Here is a 22,817-nt window from a genome sequence, read left to right on the forward strand (position 1 = left end):
TTCCATTAAAATTCAACTCGCCTGGAACGTAAAGCAACAGAAGAGCTGCGGGAGGCGAACACGATCATGACAGCACAGACGCTTCGCCAAATTCGGCACTTTCACACACCACAATTAATTGCCCGGGAAGCAAACCCATTTCGCTTCTGTTTTAAACAGAAACGCAGCAGGAGTCGAAACAGCATTTCAACCAGCTGCGCGATTGGAGAAGGTCAGCAGAAACGGCAGCGGTGGGATTCGAACCCACGCCTCTGTCAGAGACTGGAGCTTAAATCCAGCGCCTTAGACCGCTCGGCCACACTACCAGCCAGCCACTAGCGCTGCCCATTTTCTTGCACTTCCAATTGTGCTCCTGCAAAACAACAGATGCAAAGTCACGTTAAAAGGGTTCCATGATCCCTCTCCGACTCGCACAGCTGCTGGGATGTGCCCGGCTACAATGACAATTTCGCAGCAGATAATGATACCCATCAATCCAGACAAAACTCAATGGAAAGCTGAGTCGATCTTCTCAGACTCTTTTCAGCTCCAAATGCATCTGTGAGTGCGTGAGAACACACGATCGGTTATGATTTGGTCAAATTACCATGAGCTACTTGACATGACTGCAATTTCGATTCTTGCATTGATAAATGATTTCACCCATTGCTCGAAACAGGACAACTTTCACGTTTACACGGAACATGAAACACACCGGACTACAGGGAAAATGCACAAAGCAGAGCAGCCCGTGTTCCAAATCATAACGTGCAGCATAGTTTCAGTCACTGTGTCTGTCTTGCAGAATAAGAGTCCCAAAGAATGTTCTCCACCCTAAAACCGGAGGTAGCATTACAATCCGAGAACGACAGATCACATTGCGAGGATGCTCTGACCTCGGAGCCAATTCGAGATGCCACTTTCCTTGCCTTTTTGCCTTAACCGTGCAATTCGCTGCAGAGATGTTCACACCTGGATATGAGCCACATGGATACCAACTGAGTTGGAAACCTGTGTGGGAATCGAAAGGAAGCGACACAATAAAGTTTGATAAATTCCATGGTGCTTTTAAGAAATGCAGTCTCTGTTCACCTCAATCTAAAAGGCAGTTTCTGAACATAGTCAGAGAAGTCAAAAGGGAATTACCTCACCCCACCCCACTCTCCGGAAGAGGTGCTAACTGCCCTTGAGTGCTTTTTGTTCTCGATGTGAAGAGCTCTCACGCCTGAGTCACCTTCACGTCTCTGGTTGCTGAGCGAATCACAAAGAAGGAATTTCACCAGAGCTGCTACTGCCTCACTTCCCCACTCGCCCTCCCCGTTTACATTTTCCTGCTCGTCAGTGATTTAAAGAAATCCAAATGGATGCGATGTCATTCTGTAGCCTCTCTGTCGATTCCTCCGTCTCACTTCCAACGTGGCTTAGATCTCGGGGCGCACCTTAATACTAGCGACGCTGTGAAAGCATAGGTCCAGAGGTTCCTCTGAGAGTGTAATTTCTTTCATTGCTGTTGCTGATTGAATGAGCCACTTCCGTGCGAACTGCTCCAAAACATGATTCAGGACCTCTGGTGCCAACTCTCGTACGTTGAATAACGACAGACAGCTTCCAAATGAGGTCTTTCAGAGACGACTTTGGGGGTACATTTGACAGACAGACTAGTTCAGGAATCCGTGGTGCGCTGTGATACCAGAGCATCAGCTTCTTCCCTGTCTTTGAACCGGGCAAACCTGCGCAAGGAATGCAAATGCGGTGCTGCTTTTCATGGAAGGATCAGAAGGCGGGAACTACACTCTCAAACAGAATGGCATATGATCAGAACCAGGTTGGAGAAAAACTTGACAATGCTTTGCACAGTAATTAAATGGAGTTGCATTACATTTCACTACGAGAGCAGATTTGTTCAAGCACTGAAAGTTGAAGCCATTCTACTTTTCACCTTTCTGTTTCCAATCGCTCGTTGTTTAATGGGACTTGTTTAATTTTGGCTATGTGCTGAGCATGGACGAGATACACCGAAGTATCTGTTTCCACGCGGTGTGCCCTAATAACGTTGTGTTGCTTACACCGGCATTAAAGGATCACTCTTTAGCGGAGCTTGCCGTCGCAGTCTGCGGCACAATCATATAGCCTGTTCGACTGCTCACGGGAACGGTAGCATTGTGAATCGCTGCAGAAACGAACGACTTCCTTACTTTTGCTCCGACTGACCATACTCTGGGAAATTTTCCCAGATTCTCAGTTCAGGATTTTTGCAGCTGGAAGTTACCTCAGAAACCCTGTTCAGTCGTAATTTATTGAGAGAATCGCAAAACGGAAAGCATTTAACACGCAACACAAACAAAACTGGCAAACCAAATGTATTTCCAGACACAGCGAGCATGAATGCTAAATGTGAGACAGTCCGGGGCATGAGCCATAAGGTAATCTCACAACTAACAACAGGGCAATTCCAAACTACTCTTTCAAACATACAGGAGCCTGAGTGCACCACCACTTCCCGGACAATGCTGAAAAGAGAGAAAGAAAGAACATAATAAGAATGGGCCATAAAAAGTGAATTTCACCAATCACAGTCTCGGCTAGATTACCTTTCCCTTCCGATGTCTCCAGGACGGAGATGAATGAAATGGGAGAAATTCAATAACATATGATATCGAAATTCATTGGAACGATTTTTTCATTGGCCAGAAAACCAAATAACGACGAGTCGAGTCACCGTAGTACTTTGTTTCACAACAGCGATGAAATAACAGTCTCCATTCGGTTCCATTAAAATTCAACTCGCCTGGAACGTAAAGCAACAGAAGAGCTGCGGGAGGCGAACACGATCATGACAGCACAGACGCTTCGCCAAATTCGGCACTTTCACACACCACAATTAATTGCCCGGGAAGCAAACCCATTTCGCTTCTGTTTTAAACAGAAACGCAGCAGGAGTCGAAACAGCATTTCAACCAGCTGCGCGATTGGAGAAGGTCAGCAGAAATGGCAGCGGTGGGATTCGAACCCACGCCTCTGTCAGAGACTGGAGCTTAAATCCAGCGCCTTAGACCGCTCGGCCAGACTACCAGCCAGCCACTAGCGCTGCCCATTTTCTTGCACTTCCAATTGTGCTCCTGCAAAACAACAGATGCAAAGTCACGTTAAAAGGGTTCCATGATCCCTCTCCGACTCGCACAGCTGCTGGGATGTGCCCGGCTACAATGACAATTTCGCAGCAGATAATGATACCCATCAATCCAGACAAAAATCAATGGTAAGCTGAGTCGATCTTCTCAGACTCTTTTCAGCTCCAAATGCATCTGTGAGTGCGTGAGAACACACGATCGGTTATGATTTGGTCAAATTACCATGAGCTGCTTGACATGACTGCAATTTCGATTCTTGCATTGATAAATGATTTCACCCATTGCTCGAAACAGGACAACTTTCACGTTTACACGGAACATGAAACACACCGGACTACAGGGAAAATGCACAAAGCTGAGCAGCCCGTGTTCCAAATCATAACGTGCAGCATAGTTTCAGTCACTGTGTCTGTCTTGCAGAATAAGAGTCCCAAAGAATGTTCTCCACCCTAAAACCGGAGGTAGCATTACAATCCGAGAACGACAGATCACATTGCGAGGATGCTCTGACCTCGGAGCCAATTCGAGATGCCACTTTCCTTGCCTTTTGGCCTTAACCGTGCAATTCGCTGCAGAGATGTGCACACCTGGATATGAGCCACATGGATACCAACTGAGTTGGAAACCTGTGTGGGAATCGAAAGGAAGCGACACAATAAAGTTTGATAAATTCCACGGTGCTTTTAAGAAATGCAGTCTCTGTTCACCTCAATCTAAAAGGCAGTTTCTGAACATAGTCAGAGAAGTCAAAAGGGAATTACCTCACCCCACCCCACTCTCCGGAAGAGGTGCTAACTGCCCTTGAGTGCTTTTTGTTCTCGATGTGAAGAGCTCTCACGCCTGAGTCACCTTCACGTCTCTGGTTGCTGAGCGAATCACAAAGAAGGAATTTCACCAGAGCTGCTACTGCCTCACTTCCCCACTCGCCCTCCCCGTTTACATTTTCCTGCTCGTCAGTGATTTAAAGAAATCCAAATGGATGCGATGTCATTCTGTAGCCTCTCTGTCGATTCCTCCGTCTCACTTCCAACGTGGCTTCGATCTCGGGGCGCACCTTAATACTAGCGACGCTGTGAAAGCATAGGTCCAGAGGTTCCTCTGAGAGTGTAATTTCTTTCATTGCTGTTGCTGATTGAATGAGCCACTTCCGTGCGAACTGCTCCAAAACATGATTCAGGACCTCTGGTGCCAACTCTCGTACGTTGAATAACGACAGACAGCTTCCAAATGAGGTCTTTCAGAGACGACTTTGGGGGTACATTTGACAGACAGACTAGTTCAGGAATCCGTGGTGCGCTGTGATACCAGAGCATCAGCTTCTTCCCTGTCTTTGAACCGGGCAAACCTGCGCAAGGAATGCAAATGCGGTGCTGCTTTTCATGGAAGGATCAGAAGGCGGGAACTACACTCTCAAACAGAATGGCATATGATCAGAACCAGGTTGGAGAAAAACTTGACAATGCTTTGCACAGTAATTAAATGGAGTTGCATTACATTTCACTACGAGAGCAGATTTGTTCAAGCACTGAAAGTTGAAGCCATTCTACTTTTCACCTTTCTGTTTCCAATCGCTCGTTGTTTAATGGGACTTGTTTAATTTTGGCTATGTGCTGAGCATGGACGAGATACACCGAAGTATCTGTTTCCACGCGGTGTGCCCTAATAACGTTGTGTTGCTTACACCGGCATTAAAGGATCACTCTTTAGCGGAGCTTGCCGTCGCAGTCTGCGGCACAATCATATAGCCTGTTCGACTGCTCACGGGAACGGTAGCATTGTGAATCGCTGCAGAAACGAACGACTTCCTTACTTTTGCTCCGACTGACCATACTCTGGGAAATTTTCCCAGATTCTCAGTTCAGGATTTTTGCAGCTGGAAGTTACCTCAGAAACCCTGTTCAGTCGTAATTTATTGAGAGAATCGCAAAACGGAAAGCATTTAACACGGAACACAAACAAAACTGGCAAACCAAATGTATTTCCAGACACAGCGAGCATGAATGCTAAATGTGAGACAGTCCGGGGCATGAGCCATAAGGTAATCTCACAACTAACAACAGGGCAATTCCAAACTACTCTTTCAAACATACAGGAGCCTGAGTGCACCACCACTTCCCGGACAATGCTGAAAAGAGAGAAAGAAAGAACATAATAAGAATGGGCCATAAAAAGTGAATTTCACCAATCACAGTCTCGGCTAGATTACCTTTCCCTTCCGATGTCTCCAGGACGGAGATGAATGAAATGGGAGAAATTCAATAACATATGACATCGAAATTCATTGGAACGATTTTTTCATTGGCCAGAAAACCAAATAACGACGAGTCGAGTCACCGTAGTACTTTGTTTCACAACAGCGATGAAATAACAGTCTCCATTCGGTTCCATTAAAATTCAACTCGCCTGGAACGTAAAGCAACAGAAGAGCTGCGGGAGGCGAACACGATCATGACAGCACAGACGCTTCGCCAAATTCGGCACTTTCACACACCACAATTAATTGCCCGGGAAGCAAACCCATTTCGCTTCTGTTTTAAACAGAAACGCAGCAGGAGTCGAAACAGCATTTCAACCAGCTGCGCGATTGGAGAAGGTCAGCAGAAATGGCAGCGGTGGGATTCGAACCCACGCCTCTGTCAGAGACTGGAGCTTAAATCCAGCGCCTTAGACCGCTCGGCCACACTACCAGCCAGCCACGACTGCTGCCCATTTTCTTGCACTTCCAATTGTGCTCCTGCAAAACAACAGATGCAAAGTCACGTTAAAAGGGTTCCATGATCCCTCTCCGACTCGCACAGCTGCTGGGATGTGCCCGGCTACAATGACAATTTCGCAGCAGATAATGATACCCATCAATCCAGACAAAAATCAATGGTAAGCTGAGTCGATCTTCTCAGACTCTTTTCAGCTCCAAATGCATCTGTGAGTGCGTGAGAACACACGATCGGTTATGATTTGGTCAAATTACCATGAGCTGCTTGACATGACTGCAATTTCGATTCTTGCATTGATAAATGATTTCACCCATTGCTCGAAACAGGACAACTTTCACGTTTACACGGAACATGAAACACACCGGACTACAGGGAAAATGCACAAAGCTGAGCAGCCCGTGTTCCAAATCATAACGTGCAGCATAGTTTCAGTCACTGTGTCTGTCTTGCAGAATAAGAGTCCCAAAGAATGTTCTCCACCCTAAAACCGGAGGTAGCATTACAATCCGAGAACGACAGATCACATTGCGAGGATGCTCTGACCTCGGAGCCAATTCGAGATGCCACTTTCCTTGCCTTTTTGCCTTAACCGTGCAATTCGCTGCAGAGATGTGCACACCTGGATATGAGCCACATGGATACCAACTGAGTTGGAAACCTGTGTGGGAATCGAAAGGAAGCGACACAATAAAGTTTGATAAATTCCACGGTGCTTTTAAGAAATGCAGTCTCTGTTCACCTCAATCTAAAAGGCAGTTTCTGAACATAGTCAGAGAAGTCAAAAGGGAATTACCTCACCCCACCCCACTCTCCGGAAGAGGTGCTAACTGCCCTTGAGTGCTTTTTGTTCTCGATGTGAAGAGCTCTCACGCCTGAGTCACCTTCACGTCTCTGGTTGCTGAGCGAATCACAAAGAAGGAATTTCACCAGAGCTGCTACTGCCTCACTTCCCCACTCGCCCTCCCCGTTTACATTTTCCTGCTCGTCAGTGATTTAAAGAAATCCAAATGGATGCGATGTCATTCTGTAGCCTCTCTGTCGATTCCTCCGTCTCACTTCCAACGTGGCTTCGATCTCGGGGCGCACCTTAATACTTTGTACACCTGTCTCCTGCTTTTAAGCAGGTTTATACACAAACACACACACACACACACATACACGTCCCTTGACCACCACCTCGTTTCCTGCCGTTTATCAGATATAAACAGAAAAACACACGGACAACCCTCCACCACCACCACACTCTCTCCAGCTCTTACAACAGATATACACAGAAACTCGCACGCATCCCTCTCCCATCACCCTGTCTCCTGCCCTTAAACAGAAACACGCATACTTTCAGAATGCTCCAACAGCACTCTGATTCCTGCAATTAATCAGAAATACACAGAAACAAACACACACAACCCTCCACCACCATCAGTCTGTCTCCTGTCATTCAGCATATTCTTACAGAAAAACATACACATCCCTGCACCACCACCCTAACACCAGTATTAAACAGACAGGCACAGAAAAAAAACACACACAGACAACCCTCCACCAACTCTCCATCTCCTGGCATTAAACAGATATACACAGAAACACACATACAGACCCTTCCACCACCCTGTCTCTTGCCATTTAACAGATATGCACAGAAACACACACATACACAAACCTACATCACCAACGTGTCTCCGACCAATAAGCACTTAGACACAGAAACACAGACATCTACAGTCCAACACCGCCCTGTCTCCTGCCATTAAAAGGATATACGCAGAACCACCCACATGCACAACACTCCATGAACACCCTGCCTCCTGCCGTTGGACAGATATACACAATGACACACACACACACCAAACTGTCTCGTGCCATTAAGCACATATGCACAGAAACACACACACACACTCACTCAAACCTCCTTGACCACCCTGTCTCCTATCATCAAACAGTTATACACGGAAATATACACACACAATCTTCCACGAACACCCTGCCTACTGCCCTTAAACAGATATACACAAAAACGCACATACATACACAATCCTCCCCCACCACCCTATCTCCTGCAATTAAATAGAAATACGCAGAAACACACACACGCAAGCACAACATTCCAGGAACAACATGCCTCCTGCCATTGAGCAGGTCTATGCAGAAACACACACACAACCCTCCATAACCACCTTGTCTCCTGCCACGGAACAGATATACACAGAAATACACACACCGCCACCCTGTCTCCAGCCCTTAAATAGATATACACAGAATCACACGCACACCCCTCCAAGACAGCCCTGTCTCCTGCCATTAAACAGATATACACAGAAACACACACACACAACCCTCCACCACCGCCCTGTTATCCTTCCATTGAGCAGATATACACAGAAATACACACACAAACATCCTTCGACCACCACCAGTCTGTCTCCTGTCATTGAGCAGATATATACAGAAAAACACAAACAACTCTGCACCACCCCCTATCACCGACCATTAATCAGACATAAACAGACAACCCTCCATCAAACTCTGTTTCCAGGCATTAAACAGATATACACAGAATTGGCTGGCTGACAGAAGGCAGAGATTGGCTGTAGATGGAAAGTATTCTGCCTAGACGACAGTGTTGAGTGGGGTCTCCCAGGGCTCTGTACTTGGGCCTCTGCTCGTTGTAGTTTTTATAAATGACTTGGATGAGGAGGTTGTGGGGAGGGTTAGTAAATTTGCAGATGACACAAAGTTTGGAGGTGTCAGCAATAGTATAAAGGGCTACTGCTGGCTACAGCGCGACATAGACAGACTGCAGAGCCTGGCTGAGAAATGGCAGATTGAGTTCAACCTGGATAAATGCGAAGTGATGCATGTTGGAAGGTGAAACTCGAATGCTGAATATAGGATTAAAGACAGGATTCTTGGCAGTATGGAGGAACAGTGGGATTTGGATGTGCAAGTACATAGATTCCTCAAAGTTTCCAAACAAGTCGATAAGGTTGTTAAGAATGCATATGGTGTTTTGGCTTTCATCAACAGGGGGATAGAGTTCAAGAGCTGTGAGGTTTTGCTGCAGTTCTACAAGTCTCTGGTGAGGCAATACTTGAAATATTGTGTCCAGTTCTGGTCGTCCTACTATAGGAAATATACAGAGGCTTGGGAGAGGGTGCAAAGAAGGATGCTGCTTGGACTGGAGGGCGTGTCTTATGGAAAAAAAGGTTGAATAGGCTTGGACATCTCTATGGAGAGAAGGAGGAAGAAAGGAGACCTGATAGATGTCTACAAAATAATGAGAGGAATAGATAGAGTCAATAGCTAGAGTATTTTCCCCAGGGCAAGATTGACTGGTCTGAGAGCACATAGTTTGAAGATATTAGGAGGAAGGTATAAAGGAGATGTCAGAAGTAGTGTTTTTTTACACTGAGAGCTGTGAATGCATGGAATGCGTTACCAGTGGTAGTGGTGGAAGCAGAGTTATTGGGGACATTGAAGCGACTTGTAGACTTGCATATGGAGAGCAGTGAATTGAGGGGTGTGGGGGTTGTTGCTATATTTTACATTAGGATTAAACATCATGGGTTGAAAGGGCCTGTTCTGTGCTGTCCTTTCTCTGTTCTATGTTCTCTGACAAGGGTGAGTCGACCTCTGACCACCTAATGCCAACTGCAAAAGATGTTTAAAGACTTCATTGAGTTGCAAAGGTGTCAGTACTATAAGTATGTTTTGGTCATTGTTGATTTTCTTTTCCTTGATGGGTTGAAGCTTACCGCACTTTTAACGCTACTGCCAAAACTGTTGTAAATATTTTACTCAAGGAGATTATAACCTGCTTTGGTATTTGATTTTGTCATTTTGTCTACCTTCTGACAATGCACCACCCGCCCCCCCCCCCACCCCCACTCCCATTTTGTTGGAGATATTAAAGAGGAATTATGCTTCATTTTGGGATCCACCACCAACTTCATTGTGCTTATTGCCCACAAGCTGCAGGGCTCTTGGAGCATGGTGACCAGAGTCTGAAAAGTAAACTTGCCAAATGGACTTCTGAGACGGTTCTTTCCTCGGTTAGGGTGGTGCCACTGGTATTGTTCCACCTACAATTAACTCCTATGGGGAAAACTCACTTGACCTTTTCGAGCGCTCTCTGTATGATCTGAATGATAAAGTGGACTATATCTGATCCGCAGGACACATTTCAGAAATTATCCCATCCCAGCGGACTGAGCTGCCTCCATTGATCGAGCTGTCTCCATTGGTAGAGTATCATACAGTAACAGTGAATATCTTTTGATGTCATCCTCGAAGGTACTTGCTACAAAAACGCTGAACACTGCGTGAAACTGCTGTGATCAGCGCGAACACAGAGGCCCAGCGGGAGCCTGGTGGGCCCATACACCAGAAATCAATGGATAAAAAGATTCTTCTTTTTAGAAGAATCCGATACAGACCATCATTTAACACCTCCTGGGGAGAAAATGAACGTCGGAGAGCGGACAGCATTTACAATCTTGGTCCGTGTGACAACAAAAGCAGAAACCTGGAACTGTTTATCTTGCTTCTGAAAAACAGGTTAGTACATTTTACAGATCATCGATAGTTCTTCCTGGTGTTCATGAAATGATCTAGAGCAGAGTACGGTTCCCTGAGTATGGTCTGAGTTCTGCGTTATGGACTGTGATATTCTGCTCACATGATCTGAACACATACAAAGAAATGACTCAGTGACAAGATCTGCTGAATCGGATTCCGTGAAGAACAGAAGCCGATGTAATGAAAAGAGCCATAAGAGTAGGAATGCAGCAAATAATTTTTTAGACTCGAGGAGAGTGAATAGTGCCTATTTTCTTGCACTTCCAATTGTGCTCCTGCAAAACAACAGATGCAAAGTCACGTTAAAAGGGTTCCATGATCCCTCTCCGACTCGCACAGCTGCTGGGATGTGCCCGGCTACAATGACAATTTCGCAGCAGATAATGATACCCATCAATCCAGACAAAAATCAATGGTAAGCTGAGTCGATCTTCTCAGACTCTTTTCAGCTCCAAATGCATCTGTGAGTGCGTGAGAACACACGATCGGTTATGATTTGGTCAAATTACCATGAGCTGCTTGACATGACTGCAATTTCGATTCTTGCATTGATAAATGATTTCACCCATTGCTCGAAACAGGACAACTTTCACGTTTACACGGAACATGAAACACACCGGACTACAGGGAAAATGCACAAAGCTGAGCAGCCCGTGTTCCAAATCATAACGTGCAGCATAGTTTCAGTCACTGTGTCTGTCTTGCAGAATAAGAGTCCCAAAGAATGTTCTCCACCCTAAAACCGGAGGTAGCATTACAATCCGAGAACGACAGATCACATTGCGAGGATGCTCTGACCTCGGAGCCAATTCGAGATGCCACTTTCCTTGCCTTTTTGCCTTAACCGTGCAATTCGCTGCAGAGATGTTCACACCTGGATATGAGCCACATGGATACCAACTGAGTTGGAAACCTGTGTGGGAATCGAAAGGAAGCGACACAATAAAGTTTGATAAATTCCATGGTGCTTTTAAGAAATGCAGTCTCTGTTCACCTCAATCTAAAAGGCAGTTTCTGAACATAGTCAGAGAAGTCAAAAGGGAATTACCTCACCCCACCCCACTCTCCGGAAGAGGTGCTAACTGCCCTTGAGTGCTTTTTGTTCTCGATGTGAAGAGCTCTCACGCCTGAGTCACCTTCACGTCTCTGGTTGCTGAGCGAATCACAAAGAAGGAATTTCACCAGAGCTGCTACTGCCTCACTTCCCCACTCGCCCTCCCCGTTTACATTTTCCTGCTCGTCAGTGATTTAAAGAAATCCAAATGGATGCGATGTCATTCTGTAGCCTCTCTGTCGATTCCTCCGTCTCACTTCCAACGTGGCTTAGATCTCGGGGCGCACCTTAATACTAGCGACGCTGTGAAAGCATAGGTCCAGAGGTTCCTCTGAGAGTGTAATTTCTTTCATTGCTGTTGCTGATTGAATGAGCCACTTCCGTGCGAACTGCTCCAAAACATGATTCAGGACCTGTGGTGCCAACTCTCGTACGTTGAATAACGACAGACAGCTTCCAAATGAGGTCTTTCAGAGACGACTTTGGGGGTACATTTGACAGACAGACTAGTTCAGGAATCCGTGGTGCGCTGTGATACCAGAGCATCAGCTTCTTCCCTGTCTTTGAACCGGGCAAACCTGCGCAAGGAATGCAAATGCGGTGCTGCTTTTCATGGAAGGATCAGAAGGCGGGAACTACACTCTCAAACAGAATGGCATATGATCAGAACCAGGTTGGAGAAAAACTTGACAATGCTTTGCACAGTAATTAAATGGAGTTGCATTACATTTCACTACGAGAGCAGATTTGTTCAAGCACTGAAAGTTGAAGCCATTCTACTTTTCACCTTTCTGTTTCCAATCGCTCGTTGTTTAATGGGACTTGTTTAATTTTGGCTATGTGCTGAGCATGGACGAGATACACCGAAGTATCTGTTTCCACGCGGTGTGCCCTAATAACGTTGTGTTGCTTACACCGGCATTAAAGGATCACTCTTTAGCGGAGCTTGCCGTCGCAGTCTGCGGCACAATCATATAGCCTGTTCGACTGCTCACGGGAACGGTAGCATTGTGAATCGCTGCAGAAACGAACGACTTCCTTACTTTTGCTCCGACTGACCATACTCTGGGAAATTTTCCCAGATTCTCAGTTCAGGATTTTTGCAGCTGGAAGTTACCTCAGAAACCCTGTTCAGTCGTAATTTATTGAGAGAATCGCAAAACGGAAAGCATTTAACACGGAACACAAACAAAACTGGCAAACCAAATGTATTTCCAGACACAGCGAGCATGAATGCTAAATGTGAGACAGTCCGGGGCATGAGCCATAAGGTAATCTCACAACTAACAACAGGGCAATTCCAAACTACTCTTTCAAACATACAGGAGCCTGAGTGCACCACCACTTCCCGGACAATGCTGAAAAGAGAGAAAGAAAGAACATAATAAGAATGGGCCATAAAAAGTGAATTTCACCAATCACAGTCTCGGCTAGATTACCTTTCCCTTCCGATGTCTCCAGGACGGAGATGAATGAAATGGGAGAAATTCAATAACATATGACATCGAAATTCATTGGAACGATTTTTTCATTGGCCAGAAAACCAAATAACGACGAGTCGAGTCACCGTAGTACTTTGTTTCACAACAGCGATGAAATAACAGTCTCCATTCGGTTCCATTAAAATTCAACTCGCCTGGAACGTAAAGCAACAGAAGAGCTGCGGGAGGCGAACACGATCATGACAGCACAGACGCTTCGCCAAATTCGGCACTTTCACACACCACAATTAATTGCCCGGGAAGCAAACCCATTTCGCTTCTGTTTTAAACAGAAACGCAGCAGGAGTCGAAACAGCATTTCAACCAGCTGCGCGATTGGAGAAGGTCAGCAGAAATGGCAGCGGTGGAATTCGAACCCACGCCTCTGTCAGAGACTGGAGCTTAAACCCAGCGCCTTAGACCGCTCGGCCACACTACCAGCCAGCCACGACTGCTGCCTATTTTCTTGCACTTCCAATTGTGCTCCTGCAAAACAACAGATGCAAAGTCACGTTAAAAGGGTTCCATGATCCCTCTCCGACTCGCACAGCTGCTGGGATGTGCCCGGCTACAATGACAATTTCGCAGCAGATAATGATACCCATCAATCCAGACAAAAATCAATGGTAAGCTGAGTCGATCTTCTCAGACTCTTTTCAGCTCCAAATGCATCTGTGAGTGCGTGAGAACACACGATCGGTTATGATTTGGTCAAATTACCATGAGCTGCTTGACATGACTGCAATTTCGATTCTTGCATTGATAAATGATTTCACCCATTGCTCGAAACAGGACAACTTTCACGTTTACACGGAACATGAAACACACCGGACTACAGGGAAAATGCACAAAGCTGAGCAGCCCGTGTTCCAAATCATAACGTGCAGTATAGTTTCAGTCACTGTGTCTGTCTTGCAGAATAAGAGTCCCAAAGAATGTTCTCCACCCTAAAACCGGAGGTAGCATTACAATCCGAGAACGACAGATCACATTGCGAGGATGCTCTGACCTCGGAGCCAATTCGAGATGCCACTTTCCTTGCCTTTTTGCCTTAACCGTGCAATTCGCTGCAGAGATGTTCACACCTGGATATGAGCCACATGGATACCAACTGAGTTGGAAACCTGTGTGGGAATCGAAAGGAAGCGACACAATAAAGTTTGATAAATTCCATGGTGCTTTTAAGAAATGCAGTCTCTGTTCACCTCAATCTAAAAGGCAGTTTCTGAACATAGTCAGAGAAGTCAAAAGGGAATTACCTCACCCCACCCCACTCTCCGGAAGAGGTGCTAACTGCCCTTGAGTGCTTTTTGTTCTCGATGTGAAGAGCTCTCACGCCTGAGTCACCTTCACGTCTCTGGTTGCTGAGCGAATCACAAAGAAGGAATTTCACCAGAGCTGCTACTGCCTCACTTCCCCACTCGCCCTCCCCGTTTACATTTTCCTGCTCGTCAGTGATTTAAAGAAATCCAAATGGATGCGATGTCATTCTGTAGCCTCTCTGTCGATTCCTCCGTCTCACTTCCAACGTGGCTTAGATCTCGGGGCGCACCTTAATACTAGCGACGCTGTGAAAGCATAGGTCCAGAGGTTCCTCTGAGAGTGTAATTTCTTTCATTGCTGTTGCTGATTGAATGAGCCACTTCCGTGCGAACTGCTCCAAAACATGATTCAGGACCTCTGGTGCCAACTCTCGTCCGTTGAATAACGACAGACAGCTTCCAAATGAGGTCTTTCAGAGACGACTTTGGGGGTACATTTGACAGACAGACTAGTTCAGGAATCCGTGGTGCGCTGTGATACCAGAGCATCAGCTTCTTCCCTGTCTTTGAACCGGGCAAACCTGCGCAAGGAATGCAAATGCGGTGCTGCTTTTCATGGAAGGATCAGAAGGCGGGAACTACACTCTCAAACAGAATGGCATATGATCAGAACCAGGTTGGAGAAAAACTTGACAATGCTTTGCACAGTAATTAAATGGAGTTGCATTACATTTCACTACGAGAGCAGATTTGTTCAAGCACTGAAAGTTGAAGCCATTCTACTTTTCACCTTTCTGTTTCCAATCGCTCGTTGTTTAATGGGACTTGTTTAATTTTGGCTATGTGCTGAGCATGGACGAGATACACCGAAGTATCTGTTTCCACGCGGTGTGCCCTAATAACGTTGTGTTGCTTACACCGGCATTAAAGGATCACTCTTTAGCGGAGCTTGCCGTCGCAGTCTGCGGCACAATCATATAGCCTGTTCGACTGCTCACGGGAACGGTAGCATTGTGAATCGCTGCAGAAACGAACGACTTCCTTACTTTTGCTCCGACTGACCATACTCTGGGAAATTTTCCCAGATTCTCAGTTCAGGATTTTTGCAGCTGGAAGTTACCTCAGAAACCCTGTTCAGTCGTAATTTATTGAGAGAATCGCAAAACGGAAAGCATTTAACACGGAACACAAACAAAACTGGCAAACCAAATGTATTTCCAGACACAGCGAGCATGAATGCTAAATGTGAGACAGTCCGGGGCATGAGCCATAAGGTAATCTCACAACTAACAACAGGGCAATTCCAAACTACTCTTTCAAACATACAGGAGCCTGAGTGCACCACCACTTCCCGGACAATGCTGAAAAGAGAGAAAGAAAGAACATAATAAGAATGGTCCATAAAAAGTGAATTTCACCAATCACAGTCTCGGCTAGATTACCTTTCCCTTCCGATGTCTCCAGGACGGAGATGAATGAAATGGGAGAAATTCAATAACATATGACATCGAAATTCATTGGAACGATTTTTTCATTGGCCAGAAAACCAAATAACGACGAGTCGAGTCACCGTAGTACTTTGTTTCACAACAGCGATGAAATAACAGTCTCCATTCGGTTCCATTAAAATTCAACTCGCCTGGAACGTAAAGCAACAGAAGAGCTGCGGGAGGCGAACACGATCATGACAGCACAGACGCTTCGCCAAATTCGGCACTTTCACACACCACAATTAATTGCCCGGGAAGCAAACCCATTTCGCTTCTGTTTTAAACAGAAACGCAGCAGGAGTCGAAACAGCATTTCAACCAGCTGCGCGATTGGAGAAGGTCAGCAGAAACGGCAGCGGTGGGATTCGAACCCACGCCTCTGTCAGAGACTGGAGCTTAAATCCAGCGCCTTAGACCGCTCGGCCACACTACCAGCCAGCCACTAGCGCTGCCCATTTTCTTGCACTTCCAATTGTGCTCCTGCAAAACAACAGATGCAAAGTCACGTTAAAAGGGTTCCATGATCCCTCTCCGACTCGCACAGCTGCTGGGATGTGCCCGGCTACAATGACAATTTCGCAGCAGATAATGATACCCATCAATCCAGACAAAACTCAATGGAAAGCTGAGTCGATCTTCTCAGACTCTTTTCAGCTCCAAATGCATCTGTGAGTGCGTGAGAACACACGATCGGTTATGATTTGGTCAAATTACCATGAGCTACTTGACATGACTGCAATTTCGATTCTTGCATTGATAAATGATTTCACCCATTGCTCGAAACAGGACAACTTTCACGTTTACACGGAACATGAAACACACCGGACTACAGGGAAAATGCACAAAGCAGAGCAGCCCGTGTTCCAAATCATAACGTGCAGCATAGTTTCAGTCACTGTGTCTGTCTTGCAGAATAAGAGTCCCAAAGAATGTTCTCCACCCTAAAACCGGAGGTAGCATTACAATCCGAGAACGACAGATCACATTGCGAGGATGCTCTGACCTCGGAGCCAATTCGAGATGCCACTTTCCTTGCCTTTTTGCCTTAACCGTGCAATTCGCTGCAGAGATGTTCACACCTGGATATGAGCCACATGGATACCAACTGAGTTGGAAACCTGTGTGGGAATCGAAAGGAAGCGACACAATAAAGTTTGATAAATTCCATGGTGCTTTTAAGAAATGCAGTCTCTGTTCACCTCAATCTAAAAGGCAGTTTCTGAACATAGTCAGAGAAGTCAAAAGGGAATTACCTCACCCCACCCCACTCTCCGGAAGAGGTGCTAACTGCCCTTGAGTGCTTTTTGTTCTCGATGTGAAGAGCTCTCACGCCTGAGTCACCTTCACGTCTCTGGTTGCTGAGCGAATCACAAAGAAGGAATTTCACCAGAGCTGCTACTGCCTCACTTCCCCACTCGCCCTCCCCGTTTACATTTTCCTGCTCGTCAGTGATTTAAAGAAATCCAAATGGATGCGATGTCATTCTGTAGCCTCTCTGTCGATTCCTCCGTCTCACTTCCAACGTGGCTTAGATCTCGGGGCGCACCTTAATACTAGCGACGCTGTGAAAGCATAGGTCCAGAGGTTCCTCTGAGAGTGTAATTTCTTTCATTGCTGTTGCTGATTGAATGAGCCACTTCCGTGCGAACTGCTCCAAAACATGATTCAGGACCTCTGGTGCCAACTCTCGTACGTTGAATAACGACAGACAGCTTCCAAATGAGGTCTTTCAGAGACGACTTTGGGGGTACATTTGACAGACAGACTAGTTCAGGAATCCGTGGTGCGCTGTGATACCAGAGCATCAGCTTCTTCCCTGTCTTTGAACCGGGCAAACCTGCGCAAGGAATGCAAATGCGGTGCTGCTTTTCATGGAAGGATCAGAAGGCGGGAACTACACTCTCAAACAGAATGGCATATGATCAGAACCAGGTTGGAGAAAAACTTGACAATGCTTTGCACAGTAATTAAATGGAGTTGCATTACATTTCACTACGAGAGCAGATTTGTTCAAGCACTGAAAGTTGAAGCCATTCTACTTTTCACCTTTCTGTTTCCAATCGCTCGTTGTTTAATGGGACTTGTTTAATTTTGGCTATGTGCTGAGCATGGACGAGATACACCGAAGTATCTGTTTCCACGCGGTGTGCCCTAATAACGTTGTGTTGCTTACACCGGCATTAAAGGATCACTCTTTAGCGGAGCTTGCCGTCGCAGTCTGCGGCACAATCATATAGCCTGTTCGACTGCTCACGGGAACGGTAGCATTGTGAATCGCTGCAGAAACGAACGACTTCCTTACTTTTGCTCCGACTGACCATACTCTGGGAAATTTTCCCAGATTCTCAGTTCAGGATTTTTGCAGCTGGAAGTTACCTCAGAAACCCTGTTCAGTCGTAATTTATTGAGAGAATCGCAAAACGGAAAGCATTTAACACGCAACACAAACAAAACTGGCAAACCAAATGTATTTCCAGACACAGCGAGCATGAATGCTAAATGTGAGACAGTCCGGGGCATGAGCCATAAGGTAATCTCACAACTAACAACAGGGCAATTCCAAACTACTCTTTCAAACATACAGGAGCCTGAGTGCACCACCACTTCCCGGACAATGCTGAAAAGAGAGAAAGAAAGAACATAATAAGAATGGGCCATAAAAAGTGAATTTCACCAATCACAGTCTCGGCTAGATTACCTTTCCCTTCCGATGTCTCCAGGACGGAGATGAATGAAATGGGAGAAATTCAATAACATATGATATCGAAATTCATTGGAACGATTTTTTCATTGGCCAGAAAACCAAATAACGACGAGTCGAGTCACCGTAGTACTTTGTTTCACAACAGCGATGAAATAACAGTCTCCATTCGGTTCCATTAAAATTCAACTCGCCTGGAACGTAAAGCAACAGAAGAGCTGCGGGAGGCGAACACGATCATGACAGCACAGACGCTTCGCCAAATTCGGCACTTTCACACACCACAATTAATTGCCCGGGAAGCAAACCCATTTCGCTTCTGTTTTAAACAGAAACGCAGCAGGAGTCGAAACAGCATTTCAACCAGCTGCGCGATTGGAGAAGGTCAGCAGAAATGGCAGCGGTGGGATTCGAACCCACGCCTCTGTCAGAGACTGGAGCTTAAATCCAGCGCCTTAGACCGCTCGGCCACACTACCAGCCAGCCACTAGCGCTGCCCATTTTCTTGCACTTCCAATTGTGCTCCTGCAAAACAACAGATGCAAAGTCACGTTAAAAGGGTTCCATGATCCCTCTCCGACTCGCACAGCTGCTGGGATGTGCCCGGCTACAATGACAATTTCGCAGCAGATAATGATACCCATCAATCCAGACAAAAATCAATGGTAAGCTGAGTCGATCTTCTCAGACTCTTTTCAGCTCCAAATGCATCTGTGAGTGCGTGAGAACACACGATCGGTTATGATTTGGTCAAATTACCATGAGCTGCTTGACATGACTGCAATTTCGATTCTTGCATTGATAAATGATTTCACCCATTGCTCGAAACAGGACAACTTTCACGTTTACACGGAACATGAAACACACCGGACTACAGGGAAAATGCACAAAGCTGAGCAGCCCGTGTTCCAAATCATAACGTGCAGCATAGTTTCAGTCACTGTGTCTGTCTTGCAGAATAAGAGTCCCAAAGAATGTTCTCCACCCTAAAACCGGAGGTAGCATTACAATCCGAGAACGACAGATCACATTGCGAGGATGCTCTGACCTCGGAGCCAATTCGAGATGCCACTTTCCTTGCCTTTTGGCCTTAACCGTGCAATTCGCTGCAGAGATGTGCACACCTGGATATGAGCCACATGGATACCAACTGAGTTGGAAACCTGTGTGGGAATCGAAAGGAAGCGACACAATAAAGTTTGATAAATTCCACGGTGCTTTTAAGAAATGCAGTCTCTGTTCACCTCAATCTAAAAGGCAGTTTCTGAACATAGTCAGAGAAGTCAAAAGGGAATTACCTCACCCCACCCCACTCTCCGGAAGAGGTGCTAACTGCCCTTGAGTGCTTTTTGTTCTCGATGTGAAGAGCTCTCACGCCTGAGTCACCTTCACGTCTCTGGTTGCTGAGCGAATCACAAAGAAGGAATTTCACCAGAGCTGCTACTGCCTCACTTCCCCACTCGCCCTCCCCGTTTACATTTTCCTGCTCGTCAGTGATTTAAAGAAATCCAAATGGATGCGATGTCATTCTGTAGCCTCTCTGTCGATTCCTCCGTCTCACTTCCAACGTGGCTTCGATCTCGGGGCGCACCTTAATACTAGCGACGCTGTGAAAGCATAGGTCCAGAGGTTCCTCTGAGAGTGTAATTTCTTTCATTGCTGTTGCTGATTGAATGAGCCACTTCCGTGCGAACTGCTCCAAAACATGATTCAGGACCTCTGGTGCCAACTCTCGTACGTTGAATAACGACAGACAGCTTCCAAATGAGGTCTTTCAGAGACGACTTTGGGGGTACATTTGACAGACAGACTAGTTCAGGAATCCGTGGTGCGCTGTGATACCAGAGCATCAGCTTCTTCCCTGTCTTTGAACCGGGCAAACCTGCGCAAGGAATGCAAATGCGGTGCTGCTTTTCATGGAAGGATCAGAAGGCGGGAACTACACTCTCAAACAGAATGGCATATGATCAGAACCAGGTTGGAGAAAAACTTGACAATGCTTTGCACAGTAATTAAATGGAGTTGCATTACATTTCACTACGAGAGCAGATTTGTTCAAGCACTGAAAGTTGAAGCCATTCTACTTTTCACCTTTCTGTTTCCAATCGCTCGTTGTTTAATGGGACTTGTTTAATTTTGGCTATGTGCTGAGCATGGACGAGATACACCGAAGTATCTGTTTCCACGCGGTGTGCCCTAATAACGTTGTGTTGCTTACACCGGCATTAAAGGATCACTCTTTAGCGGAGCTTGCCGTCGCAGTCTGCGGCACAATCATATAGCCTGTTCGACTGCTCACGGGAACGGTAGCATTGTGAATCGCTGCAGAAACGAACGACTTCCTTACTTTTGCTCCGACTGACCATACTCTGGGAAATTTTCCCAGATTCTCAGTTCAGGATTTTTGCAGCTGGAAGTTACCTCAGAAACCCTGTTCAGTCGTAATTTATTGAGAGAATCGCAAAACGGAAAGCATTTAACACGGAACACAAACAAAACTGGCAAACCAAATGTATTTCCAGACACAGCGAGCATGAATGCTAAATGTGAGACAGTCCGGGGCATGAGCCATAAGGTAATCTCACAACTAACAACAGGGCAATTCCAAACTACTCTTTCAAACATACAGGAGCCTGAGTGCACCACCACTTCCCGGACAATGCTGAAAAGAGAGAAAGAAAGAACATAATAAGAATGGGCCATAAAAAGTGAATTTCACCAATCACAGTCTCGGCTAGATTACCTTTCCCTTCCGATGTCTCCAGGACGGAGATGAATGAAATGGGAGAAATTCAATAACATATGACATCGAAATTCATTGGAACGATTTTTTCATTGGCCAGAAAACCAAATAACGACGAGTCGAGTCACCGTAGTACTTTGTTTCACAACAGCGATGAAATAACAGTCTCCATTCGGTTCCATTAAAATTCAACTCGCCTGGAACGTAAAGCAACAGAAGAGCTGCGGGAGGCGAACACGATCATGACAGCACAGACGCTTCGCCAAATTCGGCACTTTCACACACCACAATTAATTGCCCGGGAAGCAAACCCATTTCGCTTCTGTTTTAAACAGAAACGCAGCAGGAGTCGAAACAGCATTTCAACCAGCTGCGCGATTGGAGAAGGTCAGCAGAAATGGCAGCGGTGGGATTCGAACCCACGCCTCTGTCAGAGACTGGAGCTTAAATCCAGCGCCTTAGACCGCTCGGCCAGACTACCAGCCAGCCACTAGCGCTGCCCATTTTCTTGCACTTCCAATTGTGCTCCTGCAAAACAACAGATGCAAAGTCACGTTAAAAGGGTTCCATGATCCCTCTCCGACTCGCACAGCTGCTGGGATGTGCCCGGCTACAATGACAATTTCGCAGCAGATAATGATACCCATCAATCCAGACAAAAATCAATGGTAAGCTGAGTCGATCTTCTCAGACTCTTTTCAGCTCCAAATGCATCTGTGAGTGCGTGAGAACACACGATCGGTTATGATTTGGTCAAATTACCATGAGCTGCTTGACATGACTGCAATTTCGATTCTTGCATTGATAAATGATTTCACCCATTGCTCGAAACAGGACAACTTTCACGTTTACACGGAACATGAAACACACCGGACTACAGGGAAAATGCACAAAGCTGAGCAGCCCGTGTTCCAAATCATAACGTGCAGCATAGTTTCAGTCACTGTGTCTGTCTTGCAGAATAAGAGTCCCAAAGAATGTTCTCCACCCTAAAACCGGAGGTAGCATTACAATCCGAGAACGACAGATCACATTGCGAGGATGCTCTGACCTCGGAGCCAATTCGAGATGCCACTTTCCTTGCCTTTTTGCCTTAACCGTGCAATTCGCTGCAGAGATGTGCACACCTGGATATGAGCCACATGGATACCAACTGAGTTGGAAACCTGTGTGGGAATCGAAAGGAAGCGACACAATAAAGTTTGATAAATTCCACGGTGCTTTTAAGAAATGCAGTCTCTGTTCACCTCAATCTAAAAGGCAGTTTCTGAACATAGTCAGAGAAGTCAAAAGGGAATTACCTCACCCCACCCCACTCTCCGGAAGAGGTGCTAACTGCCCTTGAGTGCTTTTTGTTCTCGATGTGAAGAGCTCTCACGCCTGAGTCACCTTCACGTCTCTGGTTGCTGAGCGAATCACAAAGAAGGAATTTCACCAGAGCTGCTACTGCCTCACTTCCCCACTCGCCCTCCCCGTTTACATTTTCCTGCTCGTCAGTGATTTAAAGAAATCCAAATGGATGCGATGTCATTCTGTAGCCTCTCTGTCGATTCCTCCGTCTCACTTCCAACGTGGCTTCGATCTCGGGGCGCACCTTAATACTTTGTACACCTGTCTCCTGCTTTTAAGCAGGTTTATACACAAACACACACACACACACACATACACGTCCCTTGACCACCACCTC

General features: G+C 46.1%; 7 non-coding genes across 7 annotated transcripts; all 7 read right to left on the minus strand.

Annotated features, from left to right (window-relative positions):
- Positions 1 to 222: 222 nt before the first annotated feature.
- Positions 223 to 305, minus strand: trnal-uaa (transfer RNA leucine (anticodon UAA)). The gene has a single exon. It is a non-coding gene; the product is annotated as a tRNA-Leu (tRNA).
- Positions 306 to 2,968: 2,663 nt separating this feature from the next.
- On the minus strand, positions 2,969 to 3,051 carry trnal-uaa (transfer RNA leucine (anticodon UAA)). Its single transcript has one exon. It is a non-coding gene; the product is annotated as a tRNA-Leu (tRNA).
- A 2,663-nt stretch (positions 3,052 to 5,714) lies between these two features.
- trnal-uaa (transfer RNA leucine (anticodon UAA)) lies at positions 5,715 to 5,797 on the minus strand. Its single transcript has one exon. It is a non-coding gene; the product is annotated as a tRNA-Leu (tRNA).
- Positions 5,798 to 13,290: 7,493 nt separating this feature from the next.
- trnal-uaa (transfer RNA leucine (anticodon UAA)) lies at positions 13,291 to 13,373 on the minus strand. The gene has a single exon. It is a non-coding gene; the product is annotated as a tRNA-Leu (tRNA).
- A 2,663-nt stretch (positions 13,374 to 16,036) lies between these two features.
- Positions 16,037 to 16,119, minus strand: trnal-uaa (transfer RNA leucine (anticodon UAA)). The gene has a single exon. It is a non-coding gene; the product is annotated as a tRNA-Leu (tRNA).
- Positions 16,120 to 18,782: 2,663 nt separating this feature from the next.
- trnal-uaa (transfer RNA leucine (anticodon UAA)) lies at positions 18,783 to 18,865 on the minus strand. Its single transcript has one exon. It is a non-coding gene; the product is annotated as a tRNA-Leu (tRNA).
- Positions 18,866 to 21,528: 2,663 nt separating this feature from the next.
- Positions 21,529 to 21,611, minus strand: trnal-uaa (transfer RNA leucine (anticodon UAA)). The gene has a single exon. It is a non-coding gene; the product is annotated as a tRNA-Leu (tRNA).
- Positions 21,612 to 22,817: the final 1,206 nt, after the last annotated feature.

Source organism: Chiloscyllium punctatum, chromosome 41, assembly GCF_047496795.1.
Source record: "Chiloscyllium punctatum isolate Juve2018m chromosome 41, sChiPun1.3, whole genome shotgun sequence".
Classification (NCBI taxonomy): Eukaryota; Metazoa; Chordata; class Chondrichthyes; order Orectolobiformes; family Hemiscylliidae; genus Chiloscyllium; species Chiloscyllium punctatum.